The sequence below is a fragment of the Nanorana parkeri genome, unplaced genomic scaffold, assembly GCF_000935625.1.
Source record: "Nanorana parkeri isolate BGI_ZX_2015 unplaced genomic scaffold, ASM93562v1 scaffold121, whole genome shotgun sequence".
NCBI classification, from domain to species: Eukaryota; Metazoa; Chordata; class Amphibia; order Anura; family Dicroglossidae; genus Nanorana; species Nanorana parkeri.
Genome location: NW_017306389.1, coordinates 43,609 through 53,568, shown reverse-complemented (window position 1 = coordinate 53,568; position 9,960 = coordinate 43,609).

Genomic DNA, 9,960 nt, shown 5'->3' with positions numbered 1-9,960 from the left:
GTAGCATATGCGGGTCTGGGTCAAGGTCCTCTGGCATCCTAGACAAGTATGCCAAGGTGCAACCCCTCGATAGCTTCAATTCAATGCTACATAAATGAAGGGAGGGAAGAAGTTAATAAAAATAAGGGTTTTCCACAATTGGCAGTGACAGCCATGCACTGTGCTCTGTTTACAGAGTGAACAAATGTCACACACTGATAGTGGAGTGGAGTTCCCCTATTTACACAAGGAGAGACGAACTTTCCCAGTGTAATCTGCAGGACTGAGCTGTCGGTTTGACAGGCCATCACATGGCCTTGCAATGCAGAAGCAAGAGAGGTTCCCACCTCAACTGCACCTTCAGCAGTGCGGTGCCCAAGGTGGGTGCTTCTTTTGCCTCAACCCAGCCGGAGCATATGTGTTTTACTGTATATACTGCAGCCAACTAGTACTTAGCTTTCTCTGGTCTGACTACAACCTTTGTAACTGGCTATCATTTACAGCCCATTGTAAATTATCATTGCTCTCTCTTTGTACTGCCTACTGAATAAGATAATATTTAGCAGAAGGTAGATGTGTGATTGCTACAAAGCTTGCAATCACATCCTGCGCTTCTGGATCTCAGCATGCCGGCCAGGGAGAGTCACACCATGCTTTATGGAAACAGTGACGGCTTCAATCTTTATTAAATCTTTACATAGACACACTGCAGCTCAGCCTGGAAACAACCCACTCTAACGTTTTTTTCACACATACGTTGGTATGATTGCAGATTAAGCCCACAAATACATAATGTTTAGGTTTACTTTTTGTTGCAAGAGAATGATAAAGAACGAGTGAAGAGCTAAATACTGTACTCCTGTATTACCCATCTCCCCAATCATTATAATGAATGCAAAAGCCAGCCAAAAAAATGGAAAGGTGAGGATACAAGTTTCATTGTCATAGGCATGTCATTTGATCGCCATTATGATTATGTCTTAAAACAACCTCCTTTAAAGCTGACCTTTAACCCCTTTTACTAAAAATCACCTCAGCATGCAGTTCTGCAAGCTGATATAAAACCATCTTACATTCATTAGTTAACCAAAGCTATTTTTCTTTTACTTACACTTATTTTTTCACTCCCTGGTCCTCTTGGGCCTTAGTGGTGTAATGTGCACAAGCATTACATCTGGGAAATCTCATCTGTAATCTCACGAGATCTCACGACAAAGGCATTTTCCTCCCCTGGGATGATGTGTATGGACACATGTCCAAGATACATGTGCCAGAGTTCCAGGAAGTAAAGGTAGTTGAATTAGTCTAACCTTAGTAAAAATGGCCACTGTGAGAAGAATGGGGAGGAAAGGAAAAATAAGGTATGGAATGATAAAAAGCCGACAATTATCTATAAGTATTGTAGATTGCCATTACTAAATATTTCTAAAAGTGTATTTGTTGTCATTTCAAAGTTATGGGTAAAGTAAGTAAATGATGTACTTTGCAAGGATTGTAGTTAAAGAGAACTATGAGGTGAGTGATTTCCACTCATCCTCATAGTTAGAGCCGACCTGCGACAAAGAAGCTGTCACATTAAGATCGGGAAGCTGGAAGCTGTCGATCGGGAAGCGAGCAGAAACATGGACCGATCTGCTCACTTCCCAATCATCTCCCTGCAGAGGGCGCTGACTGTCAGTCACCGCTCCCCGCAAGGATTCCCCCCTCACCACTCCGATCCTCCAACGCTAAGTGGAGGAACGAATTGGGGAGGGGGCGGGCACAGCTGGCTATGCCTCTAGATAGGCAGAGCCAGCTGTCACTGACGCAGCTGGATGGATCTCGACAGTATTTTCGGGATCCGTCCCGGCTGCGGCGCTCTCAGTGTATTGTTCCCCGCGATATACTGAGCTTTGGGTCATGGGAGGAGGTTAGGATATGTCCTCCCATGACCCTAAAGAGAACTATGGGGAAAAACACTTACCCCATTGTTCTCTTTTCATCTTTTTCCAAATTCATGCTTTCCTGATATAAATGGCTGTTTTTTCACCATGTCCTTTATCCAACTGATTTCTGAATGGGAAGTTCTGCCCTGGTGTAATTTCGGTCGTAGTGAAAAAAACAGCACAACATGCAACATGCACATGTCTTACCAAAATAAATACTGCAGGGGATTCTTGAAATTTGACATTTTTACTTTGAGAAAGGAGTCAATTACACATGCAGAACATTTTTTTAGGGAGCATTGTCCCATAAACAAGGTACAGAACACCTCCACAATGCCATATTGCAAAAAAGCAAAGGTTTCATTTTTGGATAATTTTAGAAGATTTCACTATCAGGTATGCATATTTATTTTCCAATACTAATACATTGCAGAAGGGATTCCAGAATAATTGGTATATTGAATTATAATTATGTTATTATTATAATTTGTTTTATCCTAAAAGTGTATTTTTTCCTTCAAGCCCAAAAATAAAGAATAAAACATAACAGTTGTCTAGTTCCCCATTTCAATCTACAATTGAAAGAAAACAATGTCTGAAAATAGAATAGATTTGACGGTAGGAGTTGTGAAGTGTCCATGACAAAAAGACAACATAGCTTTCAACCAATGACAGGACTGCTTAGTTTATAAATCTGACACTGGCAGCATGTACATTGTAAAGATAAATATCAAAATGAACATGGACATAGATTTCCACTGACATATTTCATTCACTTACTGGAAAAGCTTTATAGCACTGAGTAGTGTCTTGATAAATCATATATTCCAGATATGTGTTCTAATGTACATGTGGTTTAAACAAAGCCATTTTCTATATGATATTATATTTGATGTATGGCAGATCCTTCACGATTTGAGAGAGCAAAAGATGAAATCTGTATCACAAGAGAACTAACATTCACGTGTACCTTAAGACGGCAAGTTTTTGTAGATGCAATGACAGCATACTGGAGCGTATACAACACAGGAAGTTATAAAACTAAACCCAAGGCAAAAATGTCTTGCCTAAACTTTAATACTATTCAAATATCAACTCTTTTTTAAGAAAAAGGAAATCAAATAAAAGAAAAAAGAAAAAAAAAACTCTCCCGGGCGCTCTGGGAGCCTCCCAAGGAGAGAAACACTGCTGTGTTTTTTTTTCTTTATTCTGACACGCGATGTCAGAATAGAAAAAAAAAAGAATTTTCCCAAATTTTGAAAAGCATTGGGACATTACTATTTACTATTTCAATTTGCAATAGCCAATAGTAAACTAGCATTGTACCCGCCCTCTGCTGATGGACCTGATGGGGAACTGCAGCAGAGGGCGGGTACAATGCTAGTTTACTATTGGCTATTTCAATTTGCAATAGCCAATAGTAATGTCCCAATGCTTTTCAATAGGAATTTTTTTTCTATTCTGGCATCGCGTGTCAGAATAAAGAAAAAAAGACACAGCGGTGTTTCGCTCCTTGGCGGCCGGGGGGAGGAGACCTCCGGGCCGCCAGGGAGAGTTAGCTGTTACCTGGTTACCTGGGACACTGATCTCTCTGAAAGTGGCCGGAGCCAGCCGTAAGATCACGGCTGACTGTTCTACTGAACCGAAGGGGTCCTGGGGCCGAAGCTAGCCGAAGGAATGGCCGAAGCTACGGCCAGTTCCTTCGGCAGCTTCGTGAATAGACCCCTATATTTTCAAGATCCCAAATAATGACATACCCTTTTCTGATAGTTGCTCCATGCCCAGATCCCCTGCTGTCCTCTCCCATTCTAGTCTGCCTATGCTGCATCATCTGTCATGCAGAGACTCAGTTATGCTCTGACGTCAACATTCATCCCTATCTCATCTATCTCTACTGATTCAGATCTAGAGTCTGAAATATAGTGTAGAGGATATTATACTATACAGAATTTATAGTGATTTATAATATAAGGAAGACATTACAGTTACAATACAAGTCAAGACAAAATGGTATGGAGGGCCCTGTCCGTGAGAGCTTCCAATCTAAAAAAAAATTTAGTTGTGATGAGGGGGGTAAGGAGATGTTATAGTGTACTTTATGTGACAAAAAACTTTTTTTTAATTTTTATCATCTTTATTAGTAACATTTTCAAATACAAAAATTACATATACGGAATCATAACGCACAGCTTAGAGTTACCAATAGATAATTGTAACAAAATGATGTGACAATATTGCGAATGGTGTTTTGAAGATAATGTCTATAGGTAAAAATGTACATGTTGTGGAGAGTCAGCAGGGCTGAGAGCAAAGAAGGGGTAACTTGGGAGGGCAGGTACTTCCCCTACAGCCCTTCCTGTTAAAAGGTAACACAGGTGAGAGAGGAGTGGGGAAGCTGAGAGACAGACAGAAAGGTCTGTGTATGTGGCTGCTCAGAAGCAAGTGGACTCTATCTTGGTGAGATCACCTAAACGCACTACGCAGTGCAATCTTATTGAAGGACTTTATCTTTATGTTTGATGTTTGCTGAGGAAAGCCTTTTACTTTACCGTTTTGCTGAAGAAAGCTGTTTGTTCTGTTACCGCTGGATGAAATAAAAACTGTTTATTTATATCTGACTGTGTTGAAGACGAATGTGTACCCCTGGGGTTCCCCACAATGTACAGACATTTGGATGAACTAAACAAATGAGTCTGCTGAGTTATTGCTGCATGTCCAAACTGTGAATATGATACATTGTGGGAGTCATCCTCTGTCCTGAGTTCTGGGTAAGCATCGGATTCCTCTGACTCCTTGTTGCTTTACAATATGTGGCAGGCGCTCCTGGTGGTGTCCTTATCTCTCACATACATTAGTCTTAGTACAGCCTCAACTCACCAGAAATAAGCTTCAGATTGATATGTTGTTTTCTATATACCTAACATGTGGACTGGCAGGGACGGAGTCTAGGCATGTTTTTTTTTTTTATGCTTGCTTATCAAAACAACTTATGGGTTATACCTTCACATCTAAATTATACATTTTGTATTACACTTTATGGTACTTCCAGGACTCCCAGGCTATTGGACAGTTTGGCTTTAAGGTACCAGTCTGAATATATAAAGGGTTGCATTATGTGGATCAATTCCGCCCCTTCGAAAGTTGCTTCCACATAGTATTTGAAGAACCTAGTAGTTAGTGCATCCCCCTGCGTTTCAGTGTCCAGTTTTTCCTGGAGAAATACAATTTTCAGTTCTGAGGTGACCTTCGCTATTGATGGTGCGGAAGATGCATTCCAAGATCTCATTATGCATCTCCTCGCCGCTAGCAGGCATACATGAAGCCAGTCACTACCCTTGTAGGACGAGCAGTGCGGTTCCTCTGCCAAGTACTCGGGGATACTGAAAAGGTATAGCAATGGATTCAGACGTGGGGTCCACTTCAGGACTGTTTTGACATAGGAAGCCACGCTTGTCCAGAAATGCATCATGGAAGGGCACGTCCATAAACAGTGGGCCAATGATGGGCGCGACAGTCCACATTTGGTGCACAGGGACAGCAGTTGCTGCGGAGTCGCACCGGTGGGGAGGAAGTACGCCACATAAGCCCGATGCATTATTTTAAATTGAGTCTCCCTCCAGGTTTCATTGACAACCAGCCTGCGTACCAGATTGTATCCATCCACTATGCGTTCTACTAGGTCTGGGGTTGGGAAGTCTTTTGACCATTCTTTTACATTTGATGAAGATAACTTGGCCACATACGTTAGCTGAAGCCCCGGATAAATATCGGAGATAGAATAGTTCCCTCCAGATATTAGTGTCTCTATGAATGTTGTGGCGAAAAATTTTGTTTTGGGGTCACTGGAAAAATTTCGCCATGTCATTGTAGCCTGTAGGTAATACAAGAAATGGGAGGAAGGCAGAGAATACTGTCTTGCCAGTGCCGGGAAGGATAGGGGCTCAAAGGTACCACTCTGAAATAATTGTTTCCAGTGTGTGAGTCCTCTTCCATGCCACGTCCTGTATGCAGCACAGTCTTTGCCTTGAGGGAACATGGGGTTCCCGAGCAGCGGGCAGTTCGCCGAAATGTAAGGCGAAAGGCCCAGCCTGCATCTGACCACCTTCCAGGCCAAGACTGTGTCCCTGATTAACAAGTGACGGCCTAGCGTCCCCGGCAGCTTGGACAGTTTGCAATGCAGTATAGCCCTTAGGTCCCAAGGGTGCACTAGAGCCGCCTCCGGTTTGAAGTTGGAAAATCTCGAGCTTTCCTTGAGCCAGTCCACAGAGTGGCGCAATATGCATGCCAAATTATATAGTCTAACATTTTGGAGATTTGAGCCCCCCTCGCTCCTCGGGAGCCACAGCTTTTTCATTGCTACCCTCAGGCGCCTAGCGCACCAAACAAATTGACCCATGGCCTTGTTGAGACGTTGGATATCCTTGTGTTTTAATAAGAAAGGAACCGTCTGGAGCGGATATAACAGTCTCGCAAAGCTAGTCATTTTCACTAGGTGAATTCTCCCGAAGAGCGATAGGGGCAAATTCCTCCAATTCTCAATTTCCGCACTATCCTGTCTTATCAGGTGAGGAAAATTCAGGTTATACAATGTTGACGGCATTTTACCTATTTTAAGTCCCAGGTAGGTGATGTCCGAGCGCGCCACTGCAAATGCCGAGGGGTTGTCCCACCTAGATGAAGATAGTCCAGTTAAGGGTAATATCTAACTTTTGGAATAGTTTATTCTCAGCCCTGAGAAGGTGCTAAAGGTGTCAAAGAGGTTTTGAATAATCAGTGAATCCTCCCGCGGGCGGGAGGTGAATAGCAAAATATCATCGGCAAAGAGGGAAATGCGCATTTCCTCCTTGCCAATCGATATTCCCTGCAAGGGGGCTGTCGGTATGATATATCTAGTCAATGGTTCCAAGGCTAAATTAAAAAGTAGGGGGGATAAGGGGCATCCCTGCCGTGTCCCTTTGCATAACCTAATAGGACAGGAGAGAGCTCCCTGAGTCCATATCCTTGCCGTTGGCGCGTCGTACATCTTTCGTAACAGGGAAAGGATCCTTCCTTGCAGCCCCATTTTAGCCATGACCAAAAACAGCCACTCTAGGTTCACGTTGTCGAAGGCCTTTTCAGCATCAAGAGTCACTATGGCATACTCTTGAGCGGGATGCGCCTTCGCTTGTTCCAGGGCTAGAATGACCCGTCTCAAGTTCATGACTGCCGCTCTACCCTTGACAAAGCCCACCTGAGCGGGGTGTATAAGGCTGGGCAATATCTCAGCCAATCTGCCTGCTATAATTTTCGAAAAGATCTTGGCATCCACATTTATAAGTGAGATGGGCCTATATGATCCAGGGCTTGTAGTATCCTTTCCTGGTTTGGGAAGGAGTCTGATGTATGCCTCTCTCCCTGTAGGGAAGTAGGCTCCTTCCCCCACATGTGATTATACAGATTGTCCAAAGTTCCCAATACCTTGTTGTTAAGTAACTTAAAAAAGTCGGCCGTGAACCCATCGGGGCCCGGTGCCTTGTACCCTGTCATGTTTTTTATGACCATTTCTATCTCCCCCTTGGTAATATCTGTGTTAAGTATTTTCTCTTCCACTGTGGGTAAGGTAACCTGTCCCAGAAAGTCCTTGCTGCTCCCTTGTCCATGTCATCCCTGCTATAGAGAGTTTTGAAATAGTCTCCGAGGGCCCCGTTTATTGCCTTCAGGTCTGTGAGTAGTGCGCCCGTTCGGTCTTGCAACACAAAAATATGTGTCGGGACGTTCCTTCCATTAACCAATCTAGCCATTAATTTCCCTGCTTTATTTCCAAATTTGTGGAAGGACAGGTCCATGTATGAGGTTTTCATAACCCCGTACCTGTCCGCCCCCAAATTAAAGGTCAGTTTCGCCTGTTCCCAGCGTGTTTTTGTGACAGGGCCTTGATCATTCAGCAGCTCCCTTTGTGCTATCCGAACAGCTGCGCTAGCATCTTTGAATGCCTGGGTGGTCTTTTTCCTATAGGCGGACACATATGACATTATTCTGCCTCGCATGCATGCCTTCCCTGCTTCCCAAAACAGGGAAGGGTTGTCTACATGTTGACTGTTGTTTTCTGCGTAGTCCTGCCAGGACGAACGGAGAAAGTGACAGAAATCCTCACTTTTTTTTAGGTACCCCGGAAACTTCCACATAATGTTATTGGCTATTTGTGGAGTAACAGAGATATCTACAGCTATGGGGGGCGTGGTCCGATATGACGATATGACTATTTACCATCTGCATCAAGGGATTTGTACAGAACAGGTAGTCTAGGTGCGCAAGGCAGTCATGCACCCTAGAAAAATGAGTGTATTCCGCCTCCAATGGATGCTGCACTCTCCACACATCGTGGAATCCCATGTCTGAAACCAGCTCGGATAGGGCGGAGTTCGAGCCTAATCTTGGTGGCTGCGCGACTAGGGATGTATGCGGTGCTCTCTTCCTGTCCTCTAGGGGATTCATGGTGCAGTTGAAGTCTCCCCCCACCAGGTGGTGTTTGGTGCACGTTTTAGCAAGCCAGGAGGACAGCTGTGTAAAATGCGATTTAGTCGGTGAGTTATGCATATAAATGTTGGATATCGCCAACTCCAGTTCAAAATATTGCAAATGTAACGTTATCATCCGCCCTTCATCATCTGTCTCGACTTTTACCACCCGGTAGGGGAGCCTCTTGTGCAAGAGAATCACCACCCACGCTCTTCGGCCCTCTGAAGGAGAACCAAAAGCTTCACTGACCCAGAGTTTTTTAATTCATGCACATCCTCCGCCTTTAGGTGTGTTTCTTGTAGTAATGCTACATCGGCATCCAGGCGCTTAAGGTGTCTTAGGATCATGTTGCGTTTATGAGGGGAATGCATTCCCTTAACATTCCATGAGACAAATCTCATATAGGTTTTCTAGTTATGCGACCTGTACAGGCAGTTTTAAACATTAATGTAGCTTTGGTGGGTGTGGGAAAACCTAGGGCTATTGTACTCACCCGGTTATGGTCCTTGGACGTCTCGTTGCTCGTTTCTGTTAGCAAGGATGACAGCTGCAGGGCGTGCACGGACAGCACCGCTCCCGGGTCACCTGGACACCAGTAATCTAAGAGGCAACCAGCAATATGGGAAAAGTTAATAACCAACTCAACTTCAATTAAAATCTTAAACATATAAACGCAAAGAAACAAAAAACATTGTAGTAATGACTCCACTTTTTTCCTATGTGGGCGGAGTGAGAACCGTGGCCCCGCCTCCCGCCGCCACTCTAATGTGGTGACTAGAAGTAGCACCATTCCCCTCCCAACCATGGAGGTGATAAACCCGCCATTGTGTAGCTATAGCCGACCTCGGCTCCAGTGTTTTTAACGTTTCCTGTATTTGCGCGGTGTGCCCCTGTTGTGTCTTGGGGTTCTAGGGATCCTGCGGGGGGATCTGAGGGGTTCGGCGTCCTTTGGGGGAGATCCAGAGTCCATAGCCATTGAACGGAAAAAAGATTCTGCCTCCATGGGGTCGTGAAAAGAGCATTTTCGTCCCGTTGGTGTTTCCATATGGAGGACGGCCGGGTACGCCAATGTGAATCTGATCTGCTTCTGATAGAGGGCTGAGCATATCTTATTGAAGGCTTTACGCTTTGTCTGCATAGTTCAGGTACCTGACAATGACCGGTCTAGGATTCGTCCTATCCGGCTGTTGCTGCCCCAGTCTATGCGCGCGTTCCACTACGCAAGTGGAGGGGAGGCCCAAAACCTCTGGTATAGTATGTGAGCATAGATGGGCAAGTACTTGTGGTTTGTAGGATCCAGGCACTCCTATGATTCGAAGATTATTTCTTCTGGACCTATTTTCCAGATCATCGCTCTTGGTTAAGAGTGATTGAGAGATATCATCAAGTCCTGACACTTTGGTGGTAGCTTCTAGCACTTCTTCCTCCAGGATTGATATTCTCTGTTCTGCCTCTTTAAGAGACCTGGCCTGTGTCGACAGGTCTTTGCGGATCTGTGAGAGGCCTTGTTGAATTGCAGCTTCCACTGCGGCTGTGATGGTGGGCTTTAGCAGATTTG